The 27,323-nt window shown below is 35.2% G+C and overlaps 1 pseudogene; it reads right to left on the bottom strand.

Moving 5' to 3' along the window:
• Positions 1 to 7,839: 7,839 nt before the first annotated feature.
• The window catches only part of LOC121474073, a 32,248-nt pseudogene continuing 12,764 nt past the window's right edge, over positions 7,840 to 27,323 (bottom strand).

Here is a 27,323-nt window from a genome sequence, read left to right as displayed (position 1 = left end):
TATATACCTCATGATTCAATAGTTATTTATTTATTTGAAATATTTTATTTGTTTATTCATGAGAGACACAGAGAGAGAAGCAGAGACATAGGCAGAGGGGGAAGCAGACTCCCTGTGGGGAGCCCGATGTGTGACTGGATCCCTGTACCCTGGGATCACGCCCTGAGCCAAAGGCAGATGCTCAACCACTGTCCCATGATTCAATATTTGTCTACACTATAAAATGATCATCCACAATGTCCAGTTTCCCTGTTAACTTACGTAACATACCATGTGATATTATTGACCATAGTCACCATGCTGTGTATTATTACTTATTTATGACGGGAAGCTTGTACCTCTTTACCCTCTCTCCTCTTTTGCCCATCCCAGAACACCCCATCTTTCTGGAAATCACCAATTTGTCTTCTGCATCTGTGAGTTTTATTTTGTTTGTTTTGTTTTTAGATTCCACATATAAGTGGAATCATGTTGTATTTGCGTTTCTCTGACTTATTTCATTTAGCATAATGTCCTCAAGTTTCAGCTATGTGGTAGCAAATGACAAGATTTCATTCTTTTATGGATAAATAGTATTCTATTGGATATTTATAGTACCCCTTCTTTGTCTATATAACTATCTATGGCTACCTAGGTCATTTCTGTACCTCAGCTATTATAAAAAATGCTACAATGAACCTGGGGGTGCATGTATGTTTTCAAATTAGTGTTTCTCTTTTTAAAAAGACTGTATTTATTTATTCATAAGAGACACAGAGAGGCAGAGACATAGGCAGAGGGAGAAGCAGGCTCCCAATGGGGAGCCTGATGTGGGTCTCGATCCCAAGACTCTGGGATCACTCCCTGAGCCAAAAGCAGAGGCTCAACCACTGAGCCATCCAGGCATCCCTGTTTCTTGTTTTCTACAAGTAAATACCCAGAAGTGGTATTGCTGGATTATATGGTAGTTCTATTGCTGGTTTTTTGAGGAACCTCCTAATATTTTGGCCATGCTAATTTACATGCCTAGCAGCAGTACATAAAGGTTCCTTTTTTTTTTCCCACATCCTTGCCAACATTTACCATTTCTTGTCCTTTTGGTAATAATCCATTCTGATAGATCTGAGGTGATATCTCATTGTGGTTTTGATTTGCATTTCCCTGATGTTTAGTGATGTTGAGTGTCTTTTTATGTGAATGTTGGTCATCTCTGTGCTGTCTTTGGAAAAATGTTCAGGTCCTCTGTCCATTTTTTTTTAAGATTTATTTATTTATGATAGACATAGAGAGAGAGAGGCAGAGATGCAGGCAGAGGGAGAAGCAGGCTCCATGCAGGGAGCCCGACGTGGGATTCAATCCCGGGACTCCAGGATCGCACCCCCGGCCAAAGGCAGACGCTAAACCGCTGAGCCACCCAGGGATCCCTCGTCTGTTCATTTTTAAGTTGGATTTTTTGGGTTTTCTTTATTATTGAGTTGAATATTTTAGATATTAACCCCTTGTTAGATATGATTTGCAAATGTATTCTCCTATTCAGTAGGTTGTCTTTTTATTTTGTTATTGATTTCTTCACTATACAGAAGCTTCTGAGTTTGATGTAGTCTTATCTGTTTTTTTGCATTTGTTGCCAATGTCTTTGGTGTCAGATCCCACCCCCCACCCCCCACCCCAAAATCACCATGTTATACTCTATGTTGGCAAATCGAACTCCAATTAAAAAATATACAAAAAAAATCACCAAAACTGATATCACTGATATCAGAGGAATTACTGCCTATATTTTCTTCTAGGAATTTTTTGGTTTCTGGTCTCACATTAAGATCTTTATACGTTTTTAGTTAATATTTGTCCATGGTAAAACTGATCCAATTTCCTTTTTCTCTTTTCTTTCTTTCTTTCTTTCTTTCTTTCTTCTTTCTTTCTTTCTTTCTTTTCTTTCTTCTTTCTTTCTTTCTTTCTTTCTTTCTTTCTTTCTTTCTTTCTTCTTTTTCTTTCTTTCTTTCTTTCTTTCTTTCTTTCTTCTTTTTCTTTCTTTCTCTTTCTTCTTTCTTTCTTTCTTTTTCTTTCTCTTTCTTCTTTCTTTTTCTCTTTCTTTTTTCTTTCTTTTCTTTCTTTTTCTTTCTTTCTTTCTTTCTTTCTTTCTTTCTTTCTTTCTTTCTTTCTTTCTTTCTTTCTTTCTTTCTTTCTTTCTTCTGTCCAATTTCCCAACACCATTTACTGAAGAGATTGTTTTTTACCCAATTGTATATTCCTGTCTCTTTGACATAAATGAATTGACCATATGTGTATGGGCTCTCTATTCTAGTCTATTGATTTGTGTCTATTTTTGTGCCAGTACCAAAATGTTTTGATTACTATCACTTTGTAGTGTAATTTTACATCAGGGATTGTGATACTTTCAGTTTTGTTCTTTTTTTTTTTCTCAAGATTGCTTTTATTATTTGGGATCTTTTGTGGTTCTATACAAATTTTAGGATTTTTGTTTATTTCTGCAAAAAATTCCATTGGAATTTTGATAGATATTGCATTGAATTTGTAGATTGCTTTGGATAGTACAGACATTTTAATAATGCTAATTCTTCTAGTCCATGAACATGGTGTATCTTTCCACTTATTTAAATCTTTTTCAATTTCATTTATCAGGGTCTTATAATTTTCAGAGTACAGGTGTTTTCATGTCCTTGGTTGTATTTATTCCTTGGTATTTATTCTTGTGATCAAATTTTAAATGAATTGTTTTCTTAATTTCACTTTATGCTACTTTGTTATTAGTGTGTAAAAATGCAATATATTTCTGTATCTTAGTTTTTTTTGTAACTTATTTTGTATCCTGCAACTTTACTGAATTTATCAATACTAACAGGTTTGTGTGTGTGTGTGTGTGAGTGTGTGTGTGTAGTCTTTAGAGTTTTCTATGTATAAAATCATATCATCTGCAAATGGTGAGTTTTAATTTTTTTCCTCCTAATTTGGATGCCTTTTCTCTTCCCTGGCTAATTGCTGGGCTTAGAATGGTGGATTTGGGTAAGGAATGAGAGAGAGAGAGAGAGAGAGAGAGAGAGAAACAGACATGGTTGGGGAGGGAGAGACAAAGAAAAAGAAAAAAATAGAAAAAACTTCCAAATTCATTCTATGAGGTTAGCATTAGCCTGATACCAAGACCAGATAAAGACTCCACTTAAAAAGCAATACAGACCAACATCTCTGATGAACATGAATATGAAAGTTCTCAAAATATTGATAAACCTAATCCAACAATATATTAAAAAAGACATTCACCACGATCATGTGGGATTTCTTCCTGGGTTACAAAGGTAGTTCAATATTTTTAAATCAATTAATGTGATACACCATATTAATAAAACAAAGGATAAGAACTATATAATCCTCTTAATAGGACAGAAAAAGCATTTTCTGACATCCACTCATGATAAAAACCATCCACAAATAGGTTTAGAGAGAATATACCTCATTCTAATAAAGGTCATCTATGAAAAACCCACAGCTAATATCATCCTGCATAGGGAAGAACTGAATAAGACAGGGATGTTCACGTTTACCGCTGTTAGAGCAATCTCCTTTACATATGGTCTAGACACTTTTCGATCTGTTGCTTTGGTGCTGGGTTCAGGAGTCTGTGCATGAGCCCTCTAAGAAGAGAATTTCTGTTTTCTGTAGCCTTATGTTTCTTCTGGATATAAGCCCCATTGGTTGGCAAAGCCAGATGTTTTGGGGGCTCATTTCTTTAGTGCAGGGTTGTGGTGCCTTCAGTGGGTCACAAACCCCTTCCTCCCTAGGGAGAAGCTCCACATTTGTGAGATCCTTCCTGAGTCCTTCTGATTGTGAATTGAGCTGGAGGTGAGGTTTTTGGTGAGACTGTCTCTGTGTCTTCCACCTGTCTGGATGTGTCCCTTTAATTTTTTGTTGTGAAAGATCTGTTCAGCTAGTTAAACTATTTTTTTTTCAGAGGGAATTGTTGCCATGTAGTTGCAGGTTTGCTGTGTCCATGAAAAGAGGTAAGTTCAGGATCCTCCTAGGTGGCTATCTTGAACTATAGCCTTCAAAATTTTTTCTTCTGTTTTATATTATTGATATTATTTCTGTTACTTTTTAATATTGATAAAGTATATATCAGTAACAAAATTTAAAGGAGTGCTTATTTATTTCTTGGTAATGTAGAATTTCTTTTTTTCTTTCCTTTTGTAGTGGAGAAAAAAGTGTTTCTTGTTACTGATTGTTGATATTGCGTGAGTGCCTTAAAACATGCGCGCACGTGTGCACACACACACACACACACATCTGAAAACAGAACATTTTCTAGCGTTCAGGATACCAGAATTCTAAGTCTGATGGTGCCTCTCACTAGAAATGTGCCTGAGTTGGTGCAGCACTGGTCACCCAGATCCCCCAATTCCCTGAAGGCTCATGGCTCACAATTATATCTGTCAAAAAGTAGAAATGTGATGGCTACCAAGAACAATTTTATAGAAAAAGGTAGATGTGCAGATTTTCCTGTCTAGGAAAAGAATGCTTTCTTGCCTTAGTTCTTGACCTGTCCCTGTAGGAAGCCCTGGTACTATGACCAGTTGCAGTTCACACACTATCGTTACACACCTTCTCTGATTAGATCTCAAAACTCCATAATTTGGTGAAAACAAGTGTCATTATTCCTACTTTACAGTAGAGAAGGCCAAGGGTAAAAAAGAATGAGTGACTTGCTTCAGGTCACAAAACTGGCACATAATAGAGCTGGGGTTCAAGTATGTGTATGATAATTCCATACTGAGTGTTTTTGCCACTTACACAGTGCTGCTTTCTCAAAAGGCACTTAGTGCTATGTCACTTAGATAAATTAAGTGTATCAGAGTATTGATTTGGGCTTCTTGCTTGCTGCTGTAGAGATTTTGCCTTCTTTATCCCAAAGATGTAGTCTTTCCAGTTGTTTTTCTTAGGATTCTCCTAATAGCATTGGCATTTTAGGTTTGGAAGAAAAAAATTTTAATAGTAATGATATTTTAGCTTTGGAAGGAAAATTTACCAGGTCTCTAGAATGATAGCTTCAGTAGGTTTTCAAAAAGCACAGAAGCTTTGCAGCAGGACTTTGTCAGAGGAAAATTGGGTCCAAATATTAAGAGAGGCAGAGGTGGGTAAAGTTGGAAAGGAGTATTAGCCAGTTTAGAAGGAATCTTCCATGTTCCATTAGTAGTGAGGACCAGTTTCTTCTCTGGGGCTCCCCGAAGCACAGGCTGGACCTCAGTAGCAAATGTTAATGCTACACACCTAGGGAAAATCTCCTCGTCCACATTTTGCCCAGAACCAATGGTACCACATGCATTAAGGCCTGTTCAGGACTGTTCAGCATACATACCAATGGTGATCAGTGTGGACTGAAGACTTGAGTACCCTTTCTTGAATATTTTTGGTTCCACAAGACTCTCCATTTTTGCATGACTATCTGAAGGGGTTGTTCCTTACATTATTAATATTGTCATTTCTTGTCATATAGGCGGATGTGGGCTTAGAATAGATCTATGCAATTTAGGAAAAGTGAAGAACTATGACATTTCTTATACCTGACTTTTGTGGAGTGGTAATCTCGTTGGCTCCTCATGTGCATACCATACGGTTTTATTGATTGACTGGTAATCTCCTGGATGAAATTGCAGTTTCTCTCAGGTGGGGGTTATCCTTGGACTAATTTGTGTAGTCTCAGTCACTAAAACTGTACAATGGAAGTAGTAGGAATTCATTAAACAACAACAACAACAACAACAACAACAACAACAAACTGAATTTTCAGATATAGACTTAATTCTGACCTTGGATAAATAATTAGTTAATTTGAATACTGAATATTCTGTTGAAATAAAAATTTCTATTTTTTTTCTATTTCTTTATTTTTCTGATCCAGTTTGACCACACCTTAGAAGGATTCTTCCCTAATTATAACCAGAATCACGGGCTTTACGCATGTGTGCAACTCCAGACTGGTATTCTTTCATTTTAAACCTTTTGTTCTGTTTTGTGTTCCTGGCCTTACATTTTGTTCTTGCTTGCCTAAATTCTGCTACCTTGCCTAACCTCTTGAGATGGATGAGCCAGTTTCGTGGACTACATTGGCTTTGCTTTATCTCCTGGCCATTGCCTTTGGATCATCCTTGTCTCCATACTCTGCAGAATCTGGACATTCTGGCCTTACTAATGGCCCCAAAGATTTCATTTGGAGTCCTTCCCTCTGTCCCTCTCCTCCTCCTCCCCCTTCTCTTTTTCTCTTCCTTCTTTCATGTTCTTTTGGTTAAATTTATTCATGAGTATCTCATATTCAATTAATTTTTTAAGAAGTTTTTTTTATTAAGAAACATTTCAAACATACACTAAAGTAGAATATTATAACAAACTTCCATATATGCCATTAAGACTCAGAATGACCAATATTTTGCCAACTTAGCTTTGTCTATAGCTCCTTTTATTTTGCTGAAGAATTTTAAAACACATGTTCTCAAAAGCAAAACCATTTTAAAATAAATACCAGGTATTATGTCATTTTATCATAACATGCATCAAATGAATTCCTAAAAAAAGGTCCACTTCTTACGTAACCCACGAAATTATTACACCTAACAAAATTAATAATTCACTTATAAATTTTTATAAATTTTTCTTTGTCTAAAAAATGTCTTTTTTCTGGTTTGTTAAAATTAAGATCCAAAGATCACTCATTACATTTACTTATATGTCTTCAGTCCTCCTATTAGCCATCACTTCAAACACTGTAGGTTGGTTTTGAACTTTATGTAAATAAAAACATTTACATATATCTATATATCCAGAAGTGAAATTACTGGATTTTATGTGAGATCTATTTTAAGTTTTTTAAGGAACTTCAATATTCTTTTCCATAGTTGCTGGACCTATTTACATTCCAACTGTGTACAAGGGGTCCGTTTTCAATATATCCTCGCCAGCACCTGTTATCTTTTCTTGATGATAGTCATTCCAACAGGTGTGAGGCTAACATTCTAATCATGTTTCGTTGTGATTTTGACTTGCATTTCCCTGATGGTTAGTCACGAACATTTTTTCATATGTCTGGCCATTTGGATGTCCTCTTTGGAAAAATCTCTAGTTGACTGAGTTCTTTAAATATTTTGGATATTAACGCCTTATCCAATATATGGTTTGTGAAAACTTACTCCCATTCTACAGGTTGTCTTTTTAATTTTGTTAATTGTTTCTTTTGCAGTACAAAAGGTTTTGAGTTTGATGTAGTCTCATTTGTTGATTTTTGCTTCTGTCGTTTGTCCTTCTGGTATTATGTCTAAAAAGAAATCATTGCCAAGACCAGTATCAAAGAGCTTCTTCCCTACATTTTCTTCTGGGAGTATTATGGTATCAGGTCTATATTTAATTCTTTGATCCATTTTGAGTTACTTCTTTCTCTCTTTTTTTATAATTATTTAAGACCTTTACTAATAGGTGCTTGCCATTTGTTGACTTTTTTGAAAAAAAAAAAAATCAAGCTGTAAACTTTTATTACAAATTAAAAATGAAGTTCTTACAAAACTCAACCGGAACTTAAAAACTTGAAACAACTTAAAAACCTTTATAAATGTGTTGAGGCTTTTTTAAAAAAATGGATTTTTCATTACCAAAAATAAATGTTTTTGGGTAAAAATAATAAAAGCCCCATGCTGCATAGATAATGCAGATAGTTCTACCTATCTGGTCAATGGGAAAAAAGGCAAGCATTTAAGGTCTTTAGCTCCAATCTTCTGTTCGTTGCTTATTGCTGGAATTTCATACTTGTTTCTTCTTGTTGGATGACTAAACTGGATGGTGGGAGAGATGATAAACTGGTATTTACTCAGCCTGGCCCCACTGTGCCTCCCAAGTGGATGAATTCTCAGCTAGTGGAGCTGCTGCTTTGGTCTCTTTGCCATCTGGTGGTTTAGGGTTTTCTGGGCATCTGCCTCAGTAACTAAAGTTGCAGGGGTACCCACGCTGAGGTGACTGCTGACTTTGGGTTTCATCTCCATGATTTTCCTTATCTTCTTCATTGTCGTCTTCTCTGGACTATCTTCGGCCAGGAGGCCCCCTGTGGAACCCTAATCTATAACTCCCATACACACATGGCGTCTCACTGGTCTAACTTGTTCTCCTGCACCCTGGTGGTCAGCAGCTTCCATCACTTCTCCTTGCACAGAAGGGTTGGAAGACTGTGGTTCACTCCCACAGGCTCTGCAGACGGTAAGGTGGGAACCCCCACCTGTGCTGTGCCTACGGTCTTGGGCCTGGCCTTGGGGAGCACTCTCTGATCCCTTCTTTTTCCAGCTCTCACTACTCCGATAATTCTGCGGTTGGAGGGAATCCCTGGGTGGCTCAGAGGTTTAGCACCTGCCTTTGGCCCAGGGCGTGATGCTGGAGTCTCGGGATCGAGTCCCACGTCGGGCTCCCGGCATGGAGCCTGCTTCTCCCTCCTCCTGTGTCTCTGCCTCTCTCTCTCTCTCTCTCTCTCTCTCTCTCATAAATAAATAAATCTTAAAAAAAAAATTCTGTGGTTGGAGAACCCCTACCACATGGATAGTGCCTGTAATGGTTAGGGTTGGCTGCCTACTTACCACCTTGCATGGCTTGTCACATTTGCTGCCTTTGCACCAACAAAAGCAAATTTCAGGATTTCCATCTCCTACATTGCGAAGGTACTTTCTGGGGTTCTTCTTTATGGCAGTCTGACATACAAATGCATCTTCCTCTGTGTAATTCCACCGATGAAATCATATCCATTTCATACATTGATGCATTTCACTATTCCCAAAGTCTTCCCTTGCGATGATCTTGTCCTGGCAGGGTGCCCCGAGGTGAGGTGCTGGCCATGGTGTGGGGCTTGGCGTGGGCAGCGCTGAGGGCAGGGTGGCAGGTGCTGCTGGGCTTCAGCCTCGTTGTTCATGGCTGTGGTGATGATGGCTGGGCCCGCTGCAGCAGCTGGGCTCCCTGTGGAGGTGGGGGGGGCACTCAGGGCTCTCTGGGGCCTATTTTCTGCTGCAGGTGGAACTCCACTTTGAGGTAATTTTTCAGAGTGGTGTGAGATAGGGTTCTAACTTCACTGGTCTGCATGTGTAGCTCCAGTTTGTCTAGCACTAATGATTGACGAGACTATCTTTTCCTTATTGGCTGATTTTTGGCTTCCTTGGCAAATATTAGTTGACTTAATATACTGGGATTTGCTTCTGGGCTTTCTACTCTGTTCTGCTGGTTGGTGTGTCTATTTTTGTGCCAGTACTGTTTTTTTTTTACCATGGCTTTGTGGTATAGCTTGAAATCCAGAAGCATGGTACCTAGGCTTTGTTCTTTTTTTCCCTCAAGATTATTTTCTCTATTTTGTGTCTTTTGTGGTTCCACACAAATTTTAGTATTCTTTCTTCTATTTCTATGAGGAATGCTATTGGTATTTTGACTGGGATGGTGTTGAATGTGTAGAAGGCTTTGGGCAGTACGGACATCTTAACAACATTAATTCTTCTGATCCACGAACACAGTATCTTTCCATTTTTTGTGTCTTTGATTTCTTTCAGCTAAATTCTGTAGTTTTTATTTTATAGATCTTTTACTTCCTTGTGTTAAATTTATTCCTAAGTACTTTATTTTTTTTTTGATGTTATTGTGAATGGGATGGTTTTATTTATTTATTTTCAGATGCTTTTTATCATTAGTATAAAGAAATACAATTGATTTCTATAGGTTGACTTTGTATCCTGCCACTTTAGTGAAATTGTTGATGATATTTTGGTTGGTTCTAGTAACTAATTTTACAAATACGTTCACAATAATGTTTATAAATAACTTCATACTTTTCCAGTGTATATTTGGGATAAATTCTTAAAGGTGGAAACATCAAAGGGTAAAATCATGTTTTTTGGTAACTTTTAACAGACTTTAATTTTTAGAACATAACTGTTATGTTCACAACTATATTGAGCAGAAGATACAAGGACACATGGGTGGTTTAGTTGGATTAATGTGGGATTCTTGATTTCAGCTTAGGTCATGAGATCCAGCCCCATGTAGGACTCTATGCTCAGCAGGGAGTCTGCTTGAAATTCTCTGTCTCCCTCTGTCTCTCCCCTCTGCTCCTGCATGGTCTCTTTTAAATAAAAAAATAAAAAAATAAAAAAAAATAAATAAAATCGTTTTAAAAACTGTGTATAGATTTCCAATATACTCCCTGCCCGCACATATCTACAATCTCCCCTATTATCAAAATCCCCCACTAGCATGGTGCGTTTGTTGCCAATGATGAAACTCCATTGACACATCTTGTGAGTCAAAGTCCATAGTTTATATTAGGGTCCAGTCTAATCTGTGCTGTGCATTCTGTGGGGTTGGACATATATATATATAGACATGTATTTATCATTATAGCATACAGAGCATTTTCCCTGCCCTAATAGTTTTCTGTGCTTCACCTATTAATCCCAAACCCCTCAAACTGCTGATCTTTTTATTGTCTTCATAGTTTTGCCCTTTCCAGAATGTCATATGATTGGAATCATATAGTATGTAGCCTTTTTAGATTGGCTTCTTTTACCTAGTCAGATACATTTAAGTTTCCTTCATGTTTTTTCCTGGCTTAACCGATAATTTTTTTAGTGCTGAATAGCAATTCAATGTATCACAGTTTATCCATTCACCTTCTGAAGATCATCTTGATTGCTTCAGAGTTTTGGCAATTATTATTATTATTTTTAAAGAGTTTATTTATTTATTTGACAGAGAGAGAAAGAGAGAGAGCCCGCAGGGGGATAAGTAGAAGGATAGGGAGAAGCAGACTCCCCACTGACCAAGGAGCCAGATATGGGGCTCAATCCCAGGACTCTGGGATCATGACCTGAGCCAAAGGCAGATGCTTAACTGACTGAGCCACCCAGGTGCCCCGGGTTTTGGCAATTGGTAATGAAGTTGCTACAAACATTTTTTGTGTAAACATACATTTTCAACTTCTCTGAATAAATACTAAAGAGTGAGATTGAATAGTATGGTAAAGGTATATTAACTTTTCTAAGAAACTGCCAAAGTGTCTTCCAAAGTGGTTGTTCCCTTTTGCATTCCCACTGGGAAGGAATGAGAGTCTCTGTGGCTCCTCATCCTTGCCAACACTTGCTGTTGTCAGTTTTGGATTTTCATTATTCTAAGAAGTTTGAGTGGTGTCTTCATTTCATTTTGCATTTCTCTGATGACATATGATGTGAAGCTCTTTTTTATATGCTGATTTGCCGTTTATATATCTTACTTGGTGAGGTGCTGGTTAAAGTCTTTGGCTCACTTTTTAATTGGGTTGTTTGTTTTCGTATTGTTGAATTTTAAGGGTTCTTTGTCTATTTTGTGTAACAGTCTTTATTATGTATTTTTTGCAAATATTTTCTCTCCATCTGCTTGTCTTTTCATTCTCTTGATATATTTTGCAGGCATCAAGTTTTTAATTTTAATGAAGTCCAGTTTAGCAATTATTTCTTTCAAGGATCATGCCTTTGCTATTGTATTTGAAAAATAATTTCCAAACCCAAGGTCAACTAGATTTTCTCCTATGTAATCTCCTAGGAGTTTTATAGGTTTGCAGTTTATATTTAGCTCTGCGGTCCTTTTTGAGTTAATTTCTTACTGTAAAGCTGCAAGTCTGTGTATAGGTTGCTTATTTTATTTATTTATTTATCTATTTATCTATTTATTTATTTATTTTTGGATGTCCAGTTGTTTCAGCACCATTTATTTAAAGGACAATCTTTTCTTTATTGTATTACCTTTGCTCCTTTGTCAAAGATCAGTTGACTGTATTTATGTGGGCTTATTTTTCAGCTCTCTGTTCTGCTTCATTGAACTATTTGTCTGTTCTTTCACCAATACCACATAGTTTTATAGTAATCATGAAGTCACATAGTGTCAATCTCTAGACTCTGTTCTTTTAATATCTTGTTGGCTATTTTGAGTCTTTTACCTCTCCATTTAAACTTTAGAATCAGTTTGTTGATATCTACAAAATAACTGGATGGAATCTTGATTAGGATTGTATTGAATCTGTAGATCAAGTTGGGAAGAACTGACATTTTGACAATATTTGAGTCTTTCTATTCATGAACATGGAATATATATAATCTCCATTTATTTAGTGTTTATTTGATTTTACTCATCAGAGCTTTGCAGTTTTTCTAATATAGATCTTGTACATATTTTGTTAGACTTATACTAAGTATTTCAGTTTTTGGAGATGCTAATGTAAATGATAATGTGTTTGTAATTTCAAATTTAACTTGTTCATGGTTGGTTGATCGACTTTATAACTTTCTACTCTGAAACCTTGCTATAATCACTTATTAATTCCACGTTTTCTATATATTGCAAAGTTATTATCTTAAGGGCAGTTCCAGTTTGCATTTCTGCCAAAAATTGATAAATATTCTTATTCCTAACATTTTCCCTAACAGCTTTTTGTCAAACCTTTAGATTTTACCAGTTTGATAGTTGAACAATATTTTCTCACTATAGTGGTATTTAGAATTTTTTTTTTTTTTTTAAGATTTATTCATTCATTTATGATAGACACACAGAGAAAGAGAGGCAGAGACACAGGCAGAGGGAGAAGCGGCTCCATGCTGAAAGCCCGACATGGGACTCAATCCCGGGACTCCAGGATCATGCCCCCGGCCAAAGGCAGGCGCTAAACCGCTGAGCCACCCAGGGTTCCCCTAGAATTTCTTTTTTAAGTGAGTTTGGCTATTTTTTTCTTTAAGGGTCATTTCTGTGTTCTTGTTCTGTGAACTACCTATTCATAATCTTTGAAAAGATTGATCATTGATCTTTGATCATTCTTCTACTGGATTGTTGGTCTTTTTATCTAAGGTTTTGGGGAACTCTTATTATATCATTTATACTGGCTTTCCATCCCATCCCCTTATCAGTTATAAATAACTTCTCCAAGTTTTTATGCACATTTTAACTTTGTGTATAGTATTTGTGGTCTGCAGAATACTTTAAAATTATTAGTTAATTATTCATTCTTCTTTCTTGAATTGTTACTGGGTATCAAGATAGGAAGTTTTCCCTGTTCTCAGGCTGAAAAGGCACTCATCTATATCTTTCAATTCACATAAAATTTTAATTATTTTTTTTCAAGATATTATTTTTAAGTAATCTATACTCCCAACATGGCTCAAACTTATGATCAAGAGTTGCACACTCTACCAACTGAGCTAGCCAGGTGCCCCAGAAAATTTTAATTTTTTTTAAACTTTAAATATACGATCTTTTTGAAGTTATTCTTAGTGCATGGTGTGAGGTACAGACCTAATTTTGCCTTAGCTAAAAGGCTTTCCAGTTGTTCTAAAACCAATTATTAAAAAGTTTACCTAGTAATTTTTAGTAACAGTAGAGTTTGAGAATACAGATGTTAAGAATTTAAAAGACATTTTAAAAAAGGAGTGAAACACTTTGCTACACACACACACACACACACACACAGAAAGTTTCCTTAGGTGGAAAATAAATTTGCATACAAAAACTCAAGAATGATATTATTGAAATAAATGTTAACACATACTTAACCTGTAGCTTAAATTCATTATCTTTCAGGTCTTTTTAAACTTTCTCCCATACTTTTGATTCCAAGTTTGACAATTTAAAGTTTTCTGGAGAGTAATATTCTCTAAGTCTTATTAAAGAAAAATAAAAATTGGTTTGTTAAAATATAAATATTAATTCTCTGTGTATTCCATTAAAGACTTTTCAATAAAAGAAGATCAAATACAAAGTAACAAGCCTTTAATAAGTATTTGGACATGTTCCAAGCTAAAAATTCAGAAAAAAACACATTTTTAAAAAAATAGCAATTTAATCCAAATGTAATGTTGTTGCTGATTATAGAGTCTCACTATGTGGTATAGAGAAAAGCTGTTTTCATCTACCCACTCTGAAAATCAGCATGACCACAGGCAGTTAGAATCAAATAAATAGTCTTAGAAATAATTTTGTCCAATTTCTGTATTTTCTAAGGGTACAATTATTACCCATATTGATGCTCTCCAGCTAAAGACCATGAAGAACACACCTGTAGTTAGACAGTTTGGGTTTATGCTTATTGTAATGAGCCATTGAGGGAGACCACACAACTGGTCATGGGAAATTGCAGAGTGTCTCAGTAGAGTGTTGGAAAGGACTGTTAAAATAGAATTTCAGTGTTGCTTGGGTGATTTGGGGGAAGACTTCAGGAATCTTAAATCTTCTTTCTGAGGCCTTGTTCTGGATTGGATGCTGTCAGGAAGCAGGGCTAATTGTGATTGGGTATTTAATATATCTTCCTTAGAAGGAGGGAAGACTAGAGGAAGCTAAAACTAGGCAGCATTCACTCATATGACTCTAGATAGGGAGATGTTGGATTATTTTTTCTGGTTTGGACAATGTTTACATTTTTCTCTGTGTTTAAACATGATTATAGAGCAGTCTTGTTTCTGTCTTTTTTAAAAATTTGAATATAGTTGACACAATGTTACATTAGTTTTTGGTATACAATATAGTGATTCAACGTCTCCATAGGTTAGCTATGCTCACCACAAGCGTAGCCACCATCTGTTGCTGTACAACACTGTTCTAGTACCGTTGACCATGTTCCCTATGCTGTGCCTTCGATTCCCATGACTTACTCATTCCAGTCTTGTTTCTTATAGTCAGAGAGTGCTTTGTCTGCTGTTGGTGTTCTGTGAAAAGTGTTCAGGATAGTTTCCAGGTGTCAGGAGTTGCTTTTTTCTTTTGCATTTCAACAAAAGCAGAATTTTTCCCTTTTTGTTCAATTTGTACACAATAAAATATACCCGCATTAGTCAGGGTAACTAGTTCCAGCTGCTGTAGCAGATAATCCCCAAATCTCAGTGGCCTAACACAATAATATTTTTCTCATGCACACAAAATCCAATACACACATTCCTTCTTGGGCCAATCTTCAGGCCTCATCCATCTTGTGTACCCCATGTAACTATACTCCACATGTGGCTTCCACATATGTCACAGGAGGAGAAGAGAAAGTGGAGAAAGCACACCGATAATTAAATAGCTTCCTGCAGAAGTGACACACTTCACTTTCCTTATATTCCTTTGGCCAAGATTAGTCAATCATCCCACATGGATTTTAGGGGGTATATTAGTTAGGGTTCTCCAGGGAAACAAAACAGAACTGAGGGTGTGTGTAGAGAGAGATTGAGGGAGAGAGAAGACTTTATTTTAAGGAATTGGCTCACATGATAATAGAGACTGGCAGGTCCAAAATCTGCAGGGTAGGTCCAACAGGCAGGATACCCAGGGAGGAGCTGACGTTTCATTTGAAGTCTGCAGGCTGTCTGCTGGCAGACTTCCCTTCCTGTTCTGGGGAAGGTCAGCCTTTGTTCTATTCAGGCCTTCAATGGATTGGATGAGGCCCACCCACACTATGGAGGACAATATGATTTACTTGAAGTCCACTGATACAAATGTTAATGTCACCTGAAAAACACCTCCACAGAAACATCTAGAAAAAGTGTTTGACCAAATATCTAGGCACCAGGGTCCAGACAAACTGACACATAAAATTAATCATCACAGGGAGGTATATGATTTCTGTCTGGATTTTTCTGCCAAACTACTTGGAATTGGCAATTTGCAACACAAGTCTTTGGTTGCCAGCCAATTTTCTTGCCAAAACACTCTTTTTACTAATATATATGTTTTCAATGGAAATGCATATTTTATAAACACATGTTTATTCACATTTCAACTCAGTGCAAAAACCTTACATTTATCTAGCACGATTTTATATAATGTGTGATAGAGAGGACGTGTATTGTTATTTCCATTTTACTGTTAAAGGAATGAAACTAAGATGACTTATGCAAGGTTACAGAGTAAGAAAGTGAAAGGCTCATGTCCAGAAGCCCAATCCTCACTTCTTTTATCCACCACAGGCATATATATAGCAAAACAAATAAAAATGAACAAACAAATCATTCTTGGAATTTTGGATTTGTATCATCTGCTTTTAGGGAAAAATGTCTGTAACCTTGCATATTTTTAAGAAATGAAAATAAAAATAATTGACATAATTTCAGTTCTTATCCTAAGCGTAATGGCAATATCATGGAGTAAAATCTAGGCTTTCTGTAGTATGTGAAGCATGGTTGGTCCAAAGGTGACAAGGTGGCATGATGATGTGGATTAATTATATGTATGGCTTTTTATAATAATAGAGCTCACTAGCATGAGACTTAGAAGAGGTGCACAGTTGTGAGCAAACGACCTGCCAGGCTTTCTAAAATAAGTACTAACCAATTGCCCACTTCTGAGTTTAAGAGCCAGTGGGAGAATCATGCTGATGGCTTCTGTGTTGCTTCTAAGAGACTGCCAAGCCATCATGCAGCCTGCTAAAACCAGTTTCAGGAAAACCACACTCTTCAGAGTGGTGTCAAATATACATATTATATATAAGTTGAATACAACACAGTCTGAGTTCATGGTGATAACTCTTTTTAATTCCTCTAAAGATGGCATATCCCTGGTATGCAGGTGGGTAAGTGCCAGTGAATCAGAAACATGCCAGCAGGAAAAGATTTGGTTCAAAATGAGACCCTAGGGCATTTTGGAGAAAATCGTGTTTAATCATGATGACAGAAATTTAAAATAGACTCTTTTCACTTTAGCAGTCTTCCTCCTTGTAGCCACCTTTTCCTAGCAAGGCCAAGGAGTAAGCAACTGACAAAAGATTTCTGTGACTTTAGTAGGAAACAGATGTTGAAGTTTTAACCCTACTTTTTCTGGCACCTGAGCTGACATTCGGTTTACAGGAGGGAAGTGAGATAGAGAAACCATGGGGCTGACTAGAAGAGTGAGCAGGTGCCAGCAGATCAGAGCTGAGGAGAATGTCATGCTTGCTGGATGATTGCGTGTGTGTGAACCATAATACATCAAAAAATTCCCTAAATTGTTCTCTCTCTCCCCAGTCTTTTCTATTGATTCATGTTCGTTCTGTATTTATATCTGCTGTTAAGGATGACACAGAAGAAAAGGGGTCTGTGGGTAGAATCAGTACTTGAGATTTTTTTTAAAAAAAGCTTTAGCATTATTTTCTTGGTTGTCACGTTTCACTGATTCAGAACAACTGGTGATTTCTCTCTCTATAGCTTTAATTATGTTTGCTGTCAGAGACATAAGCCTTAGGAAAGGACAGGACAGCAACTTTATTTTAAGCTGGATTGAGTATCACTAAATCTCTCCAATTCCTATCAGCTTGAGAATTATAGTTCTTCTCTCTAAGAAATATTATATACTTAAGGTTTTTTAAGTTTAACTTTTGAGTTGTAAAGTAACCATTTTACTCTTAAAATGTTAGAGTGAGGATAGAGCTATAATAATTAGGAAACATTTTATATATGTATACAAAAAGGGCATACTGTTATGGTAGGAAAGTCTACAGATGAAAAAATTCTGAGCTGGCAGCCCAGGGGGGCTCAGCGGTTTAGCGCCGCCTTCAGCCCAGGGCATGATCCTGGAGACCAGAGGTTGAGTCCCATGTCGGGCTCCCTGCATGGAGCCTGCTTCTCTCTCTGTCTCTTTCTCTCCCTGTGTCTCTGATGAATAAATAAATAAAATCTTAAAAAAAAACAAAAACACACAAAAAACTTCTGAACATGTGTAAGGAGTGAAATATGTGATAGACATTGTATTTAGATGTAATATGAGGTAGACTTTAAGCAACTTCTGTTTAATACTTCTAAGGGGATCCTTTCTCTATATATGGAAATCCAATTGTACTTCAAAGTATTTACCCAAATAGATGATGTGTGATAAAAGTATATTTAAATGCCTAATTTCTTCCTCTGATGTAAGATTAAGATGAATGTTCGTATTTTCTTTTTTCTCTTTTTAGGGATTTTAATACTGGTATTAGTGTTTTTCCTTTTTTTTTTTTTTTTTTTAAATTGAGACATAATTGACATACAACATTATGTTAGTTTCAGGTATACAACATAACGATTTGAGAGTTCGGTAAAATAGTTTCTCTTGTGGGTAGGCCTCATTAAAAAAGACCAGAATGCCTTGGGCCTGTTTCCAAATAGTTACTTGTCCCCTCCCCTGCTGGAAGTGAAGCACATTTTCTCCAATTTTCAGTGTGGGATTCTGGTGAGGATCCATTTTTTGGGGGGGCACTTCCCTCAAATGGAGGATGGCTTCCCCATCCAACTCTCTCTCACAGTATTTATGGGGAGTGTGTCAGTGATTTTTCAAGCAGGGCCACAGTTACCTCCTTGGACCCTGTTAACATCCTAGCTGTCTCTGGTAATAAAATTTCCTCCGTTTCAAAAGCAAACAAAAGCCATAATGATTCATTATTTGCATTCAATGCAAAATGATTACCACAAATAAATCTAGTTACCATTTGTCCTCATACATATAGAATTTTTTCTTGTGATAAAAACTTTTGAGATCTAGTCTCTTAGCAACTTTCAAATATATAATACCACATTATTAACTGTACTCATCATGCTGCATATCACATCCCCATGACTTATTTATTTTATAACTGAAAGTTTGTGTCTTTTGACTTCTTTCACCCATTTCATTCCCCTGCCCATCCACCACCTCTGGCAATTGCCATTTTTTTTCTCTGTTAACTGTATCTATGGGCTTGTTTTTTTTTTTGTTTTTAGGTTCCACATATAAGTGAGATTGTATAGTATTTGCTTTCTCTGACTTATTTCACTTAGCATAGTGCCCTCAAAGTGCATCCATGTTGTCACAAATGGTAAGATTCCGTTCTTTTCTATGACTGAATAAAATGTATATCACATTTTGTTTTGTCACTTGTTGTGGAAACGTAGATTATTTCCATGTCTTGGCTACCGTAAATAATTCTACAATGGACGTACGGGCTCATATATCTTTTCAAGTTAGTGTTTTCATTTTCTTCAGATAAAAACTCAGAATTGGAATTGCTGGATCAACGGTAATTCTGCTTTCAATTTTTGAGAAAGTTGTTGACTATCTGTATGTCTTTTTTTTTTTTTTGGAAAAATGTCTATTCAGATCCTTTGCTCATTTTTTTTCTTTTTTTGTGGGATTATTTGTTCTTTTGCTATTGAGTTGTAAAAGTTCTTTATCTATTTTGGACATTTACCCCTTTTCAGATATACAATTCACAAATACTTGCTCTTATTCAGTAGGTGACTTTTCATTTTGTTGATTGTTTCTTTTGCTGTGCAGATGATGTAGTCTCACTTATTTATTTTGGTTTTAGAGTCAGTTCCAAAAACTCATTGCCAAGAGTAATGTCAAGGAACTTGCTGCCTGTGTTTTCTTCTAGGAGCTTTATGATTTCATATCTGACATTCAAGTCTTTAATCCATTTTGAGTTAATTTTTGTGTATGGGGTATGATAGTGGTCCAATTGCATTCTTTTACATGTGGCTATCCAATTGTCCCATTATTATTTCTTACAGAGGCTGTTATTTCCCCATTGTATATTCTTGCCTCCTTTGTCATAAATTAGTTGACCATAAGTATATGATTTTATTTCTGGGCTCTCTATTGTTCCATTGATCAACATGTCTGATTTTATGCCAATACCATATTATTTCAAATTAGGGTAGCTTTGTAATATAGTTTGAAATCAGGCAGTGTGATGTCTTCAGCTTTATTCTTCTTTATCAAGATTGCATTGGCTATTTGGGGTCTTTTGTGGGTTAATACAAGTTTTAGGATTGTTGGTTCTATTTATGTGAAAAATGCCATTGGAATTTATCTGTTTTTTTGGGTAGTATGATATTTTAACAATATTCTTTCAATCCATTAGCACGAAATATCTTTCCATTTTTTGGTGTGTCTTCTTTAATTTCTTTTATCAATGTCTGATAGTTTTCAGAGCATAGAGGAATTTCACTGCATTGGTTAAATTTATTCTTAGGTATTTTATTCTTTTTCATAAAATTGTAAATGAGGTTGTTTTCTTAATTTCTCTTTCTAGATAGTGTATAGAAATGCATCATATTTCTGTATATTGCTTTTGTATTTTACAACTATATTGAATTCTTTCGTTAGTTCCAACATTTTTTTTTGGTAGCATCTTTAGGGTTTTCTCTATGTAATACCATGTCATCTGCAAATATTGCAAATATTTTCTGTTCAACATTTTATTGCTTATTAAACAAAAGTTAACCATATGATTGTCAGATTTGTATGGCTTTTCTAAAAAGATTTTTTGTGTAAATTGGATTATGCTAGCCAACAGGTCAGATATAAGTTGATGATTCTGAAACACAGCATCTATGATCTAATTGGATGCCAGTGGGTATGAAAAATTGTGCATTGAATCTTATTTTACAATATTTTTTCTATTTGGTGATTTTGTTTGTGTAGGAGATTCTCATTCATATTTCTGTCACCTAATAAGAGGACTTACCACTCTTTTTATGCACTACTTATGCCTTAAGAGGTGTTTCTTGATGTGGTTTTTCAAAGGGAATATCATACAGAAGAATTCTATAACCCGTAAGACCTCATAGAAAATCATTGTGGTATTTAGCCTGTAAAATGCAAATTCCATTTCATTAATGCAACTATGTTCAAAGAGGAGCAAGAAGCTAGTGTAGCTTGAATAGAAGTGGTAGAGGTTGGAATATATAAGGCACTCAGGCCATGACTAGGAGTTTGAATTATCTTCTGCATAAGTTGAAAACAGTAAAGACACTGGCAGGTTTTGAGCAAGGGAGTGAAATTATCTGATTTTTATTTAAAAATGTTTAAATGTTTATTTTAAAATGTTTTTGGAGAAAATTGCCTGAAATGGAACAAAAGCAGAAGCAATAGGATGCTCTGGAATAGCCCAAGTTATGAAGGTGTCTCTCTGGCAAGACATGCTGGATTTGGCATATCTTTCAAAGGTAGAACTCTCAAGACTTACAGATGGATTAGATGTGGGGTGCGTAGGCATGAAGACAAACAAAATGACTCTTGGGTTTCAGCTTGAGCAAATATATGGAGTCTGGACTAATTATCAATTATAAAGCAGACTAAAAATTTAATTGAGTTAAAATTATTAAAACATGCAAAATAACACATTGTTCACTTAATACCATTACTTTTAAAAGCCAGAAAGGTGTATAATGTATGGTCAACTAATTATCCTGCATTGACATTGAAGGTGTATCATTAAAAATTTGAAGATAAAAGATTATTTAAGTAGTAAAAGACCACCATGTTTTCTTATAACACTTCTGTTTGTGACACAGTTATGGTAGACTCCTGGATAGATGGGTAAGAGGATTGACTCAAATTTCTATTGTCCATTAGCTTTATACTCTTCTTTGTGGGATTCTTACATTATTATTAGGCCAGGTAGTTTTCAAAACAGGAATCTGTTTAGGTTGAATTTTCAGAAAGAGAATAATAAAATGCTAAGTGAAGACAACTTCCTAATGCATTTCAATATTTCCTGTCTGATCCTGAACTTGACCAGAGATGGAAACAAATTTAGAGGCATTGTAAGTGTCTTTTCCCCATCTTCTTAGATATGTTTTATATTCAAAGAACTAAAATAGAAATGGGTAGGTCTCTGATGTTTAATTGCAAAATGAAGTGGAGTTCTGATTCCCTGAATTGATAAATTTTTATTTCTGTCTTTCAATTTTACTTTTCAGTGGAAGAAAGGTAATGCATAATATGACTGGCACTATATGTTCTCTTCCAGGCTTTCCCCAGATAATGAAGAACAGCAGATAGTTTATCTGATCTTACATTGTGATAAAGATGATACATACTGCCTTGTAGTCTAAACATTGATGTACAGAGCTGTAATCAGATCTGACTGGTAGGCAGACCAGTTGTCTTAGTCTTCAATCTCTCCTGTTGTATTGCTGTGAAGTGCTGTCACAATGACTGATAGGGGGATTGAAGCTGTAAATTCAGGGGAATGATTCTGTTATACAAGCAGAAATGGTGTCTTTCTTGTAGAGCAATCCTTATGCGTAAGTAGAGTGGAAACCACCCACATGTGAGTGGTTTCAGCTGTAAAGGAAGACAGCTTCAGGGTGTTCCAAAAATCTCTCTCTTACTCCCTTGAGGATGTCCAAAATTACACTGGTGAAACTACAGTCTTTAACTCAAGCTTCAGTGAGGATACAAATGGCTTAAATGGGTGACATGTTAAGATCAAATCAAGACCGTGATGCAAATTTTGAGACAATGGAGAAGAATACAGACTCATCAAACACTTGTTGCTGGAGAAAATGGAATTGTTATCAGAACAAAGGATAAAGGGCGGTGAAGAAGAATAAATTTCTTACATCACAATTTTGTCTTGAATTGACCCTATAATTTTTCTCCAGGTAGTAGGTTGCCTTATGAGTTTAGCTGTCTATATGCATTTGTGACTTTCTGTCCTTGTTTTCTTTAAATTGTGTAACATGGAACCAATAGAAAAACCATTAGAAAACTTGCCAATCAGCTTAATTGATTATCACTGATTTATCTGTTTCTGACACGTTTTTCTATTAAGGAGGAGCCTTTCTAAACACATAAAGTGTTACACCTTATTAATATTTGACAGACTTGCTATCTGGCCAGTTCTGGCTATTTTTGCAAAGTTCTTGAACATTTTCATGGCAGACTAAAAACATAAGATTGAGGAATCACATGTATCTTGAGAAGTAAATTAAATTCATTGAACTTTTTCTGTAGGCTTAGTCTATCACAGCAGCAGCTTGAACTGATAAAACCTGTTGGTTGGGAGACATGTATTCTATTTCTTGGCGTACAATTTCCATTTCTACATTTAACCTATTTTGCCTTATTTGAAAAATAGAAGTAATATCTGCTACTCCTCAACTAAAGCAATGTTATAATCAAGTAGATTTTTAAAAGTTTATGCAAAGGGGACATTTAGAATGGCAGAGTATGGAGCTTGGTAGGCTCTCTCCTTAAGAAACAACAATTTAATGATGAAAATGTTGAAAAACTTAAGATTTTAAAGATGTTCTAAAGAATACAGAGACTGGAGAAAAAAAAATTAGTTGAAGAAAATCTATTAAATCTATGTGTGAACAAAAAGAGTAGTAGCATTGGAGTCATGATTTGTTTCCTGACACTACCCCCTACCAGCATCCCTGCTCCGTGTTAAAGACACTATATTACAGGTGTATACACCCAAGAAGACAGGGGCTCCCTCTTTCTCCAGCTCTTCTAGGGTTAAAGTTTCATTTCTGAAGGGTCAGGTTGCCATTTTTTTATCCCTCACAGCACCATGTTGAAGGTAGGGGCATGGAGGGAACTGGATCTCTCCTCTCCTACCTAGCCACTACTCAAAGGCCAAGAACTCCATTCTAACCTGATCCTAGTATTATTATGAAAATGCAAGAGAACCTGAACAGCCAAAACAATTTTGAGAGTATGGGAATATTTACAGCTAGTGATTTTAAAACTTACCGCAAACCTATAGTAATCAAGACAACGTGGTACTGGTATACGGATAGACATATAGATCAATGGGATAGAATTGAGAGTCCAGAAAGAAATTCACATTTACAATCACTTGATTTTTGACAGGAATGCTAAGACAATTTAATCAAGGAAAGATTAATCTTTCAGTGAATAGTGCTGGGAAACTGAATATCCACATGCAGAACAATGAAGCTAGATCCCTACCTCATCCTATTTACAAAAATAACACAAAATGGATTATAAACCTATACGCAAGAAAGCTATAAAACTCTTAGAAGAAAAAAATCTTCATGATCTTGGTTTGGGCAATGCTTTCTTAAATACAACACCAAGAGTGTAAGCTACAAAAGGAAAAAAACAGATACATTGGATACACCAAAATTTAAAACTTTACTGCTAAAAACAATGTTACCAAGAAAGTGAGAAGACAATCACAGAATAAAAACATTTTTTTTGTAAGTCATATATCTGGTAAGGCACTTGTATCTAATGTACAATCTATCTGTATTATAATTCAATAATAAAAACACCCAATAACTCAATTTAAAAGAAGGGCATAGGATCTGAATAGTTATTTCTTCAAAGAAGATTCATGGCCAGTAAGCCCTTGAAATGATGCACAACACCATTAGTCATTAGAGAACTGCAAATCAAAACTCCAATGAGATCATACTTCATATTCAATTGATGGATATTGTAAAAAAAAAAATCCAGATAGCTGCAAATATTAATGAGAATATGGAGAAACTGGAACTCTTTTTATGTTGCTAGTGGGAATGTGAAATGTTGAAACTCTTTGGAGAACAGTTTGACATTTCCTCAAAATATTAAGCACAGAGTTCCCATATAACCCAGCAGTTCTACTTTAAAGTATTTACCAAAGATAGATAAAAACATATATCTACACAAAAAACTTGTAAATGAAAGTTCAGAACAGAATTACTCATAATAGCCAAAAGGTAGAAATAAACCACATGATGAATGGAGAAATAAAATTTGTATAACCATACAATGGAATATTATTTAGTAATAAAAAGAAATGAAATACTGATACATGCTACAAAATAAATAAAACTTGAAAACATGCTAAGTGAAAAAAAATCACAAAAGATCTCAAGTTGTATGATCCTATTTGTATAAAATGTCCACAATAGGCAAATCTGTAGAGATTGGAAATAGGTAAGTAGTTGCCTAAGGCTGGGGTGGAGTGGGGCAGAGGTGAATAAAAGTATGGGCTTTTTTGTTTTGTTTGTTTTTTGTTTTTTTTTGTTTTTTGAGAAGACAAACATCTAAAATCAGATTGTTGATGGTTATATAACAATGTGAATGCTATAGTAAAAAATATTGAATTGTACACGTTAAATGGACAAATTATATGTTTGTTAATTTTATCTCAAGAAAACTTTTCAAATAAGTAAAAAGATTAGCATTAAAAAAAACACTTATGTAAAAACACTTAAGCTTTTAATATTGATGCACTTTTTGATAATTATGGTTATCTTACAAGGAGAAAAGGCAAAGCCATTTTTCTTTCAAAAACAATTTTTGTCTCCATAAAGTGATTTTAAGTTATTATACTATTTGACTTAAAGAAGTTAATTAAAAACCTAACAGCTGTTCTCTTGTTTGGTGTAGTTCACATTTTAATGAGGGAGGAGTAAGTTCATGGTAAATGTATGGAAGAAAAGAAATCCATTTTTTTATTGTATTGGGATCTTTAAAGATACAGCTACATCTGTACAACTTGGTATAGATTTTTTCCTTATGACATTTCAGTGAACAGATTTCTTAAACTTTTTTGAGCAAATGAGTAGCTTTCACCATATAAACAGCTTTATAATTTTTAGTACCAAGGTTATGCTTTCATAATAGCTCAAATTGACTAAACAGTTAAAAATGAAAATATGAATTATAATTTTGATATGACACTTGCTACTATTGAAAAATGTAGAATTTATAAAGTTGATACCTTTAAATCTTACTGTCATTTCCATTCCAAGACCATATAACCTATATTTTTGTGTCTGTAAGATGTCTTACTGCTGCCAAGTAAAAGTGTTTTGAGTATGAATTTTCTTTGCCAAAAAAGACCAACTGAAGAGTTGAAAAAAATATATGTGATTTAGTTGGTTATATTTTAATAAAATAAATAGTAGATATTAATACTTTATTTATTTATTAAATAAAATAAAGTAGTAGATATTAAAAATAAGAGAAAATGCTGGTCAAGATAGCCTTTAGAGTAATAGTTGGCAAACTTTTTTCTATAAAGGATCAAGTAGAAAATTTTTTTAGCTTTGTGACAACTACTCAACTCCTTCAGTGTAAAAACAGCCATAGATAGTATATGGGTGGGCATGGCTGTGTTCTAATAAAATCTTATTTTCAAAAACAGATCAGTGGGCCATAGTTTGCCTACCTGTTTTAGACTTTAAATTTCTTGGAACTCATGAATTTCTCCCTGTTCTAAGTTACTCTTTGCTAGAAACTTAGATATGTCTAATGGGGGAGGGTTGGTTCCTTTGATTACGGGACAGGAGGGTAGTCTCATGATGATTTCATCTAGTCAGGAAAACTACCATCACTATAGAAAACAAACACTTTTTTGGTGTTCATCAAGAGTATGGGAGACTCTTATGTCACTGTTTTTCCTTTAGAATGTTTGTTACTCTACTCTACAATAATTTGTTACTATTGACCGAAATGTTTGTATTTGTATTTATCCTTCAGGTCTTTAACAATTGGTTTATACCTGGGTTGCCATATTTGGCAAACAAAAATATAAGATTCTCAGTAAGCAACAAATAATTTTTTGGTACTTTCAAATTAATTTTTAGTATAGTTGACACACAGTTACATTACTTTGAGGTGTGCAACTTAATGATTTGACAAGTTTATACATTATGCTGTGTTCACCACAAGTATAGCTACCATCTGTCTCATTATATTGTTATTATAATATCACTGACTGTATCCATTATGCTGAGTTTTAATTCCTGTGACTTATTCATTCCATAACTGGAGGCCTGTATCTTCCTCTCCTCTTCACCTGTTTTGTCCACCTTCTACCACCCTTCCCTCTGGCAACTATCAGTTTTCTGTATTTATAGTTCTAATTCTGCTTTTTGTTTATTTATTTATTTATTTATTTATTTATTTATTTATTTATTTATTTTTTAATGTGATCTCTACATCCAATGTAGGGCTCCAACTTACAACCCTGAGATCAAGAGTCACATGTTCTACCAACTGAGACAGCCAGATATCCCATGTTTATTCATTTTTTTTTAGATTCCGTTTATGAGTAGAACTATGTGGTATTTGTCTTTCTCAGTCCGACTTATTTTACTTAGCATAAAACCCTCTAGGTCTGATTCATGTTGTCTGAAATGGCAAGATCCCATCCTTTCTTATGACTGTAAAACATTCCATTGTGTATAAATGCCACATTTTTTCTTATCCATTCATTTACTGATGGACACTTGGGTTGCTTCCATATCTTGGCTGTTGTAAATAATGCTGCAGTAAACACAGGGATGCATACATCTTTTCCAGTTACTGTTTTTATTTACCTGGGTAAATACCAATAGTGGAATTATTGAATCATATGGTATTTCTATTTTTAATTTTTTTGAGAAGTCTCTATACTGTTTTCCACAGTGGTTGCACTGCTTTACATTTCCACCAACAGTGCACGATGGTTCTTTTTTCTCTACATCCTAAGCAACGCTTGTTATTTCTTGTCTTTTTGATTTTAGCCATTCTAACAGGTGTGAGGTGATATCTCGTTATAGTTTTGATTCGTATTTCCCTCATGATGAGTGATGTTGAACATCTTTTTGTGT

This window comes from Vulpes lagopus, chromosome 12, assembly GCF_018345385.1.
Source record: "Vulpes lagopus strain Blue_001 chromosome 12, ASM1834538v1, whole genome shotgun sequence".
Taxonomy (NCBI): domain Eukaryota; kingdom Metazoa; phylum Chordata; class Mammalia; order Carnivora; family Canidae; genus Vulpes; species Vulpes lagopus.
The sequence above is the reverse complement of the archived record's forward strand: the minus strand, read 5'-3'. Positions and strand labels throughout refer to the sequence as shown.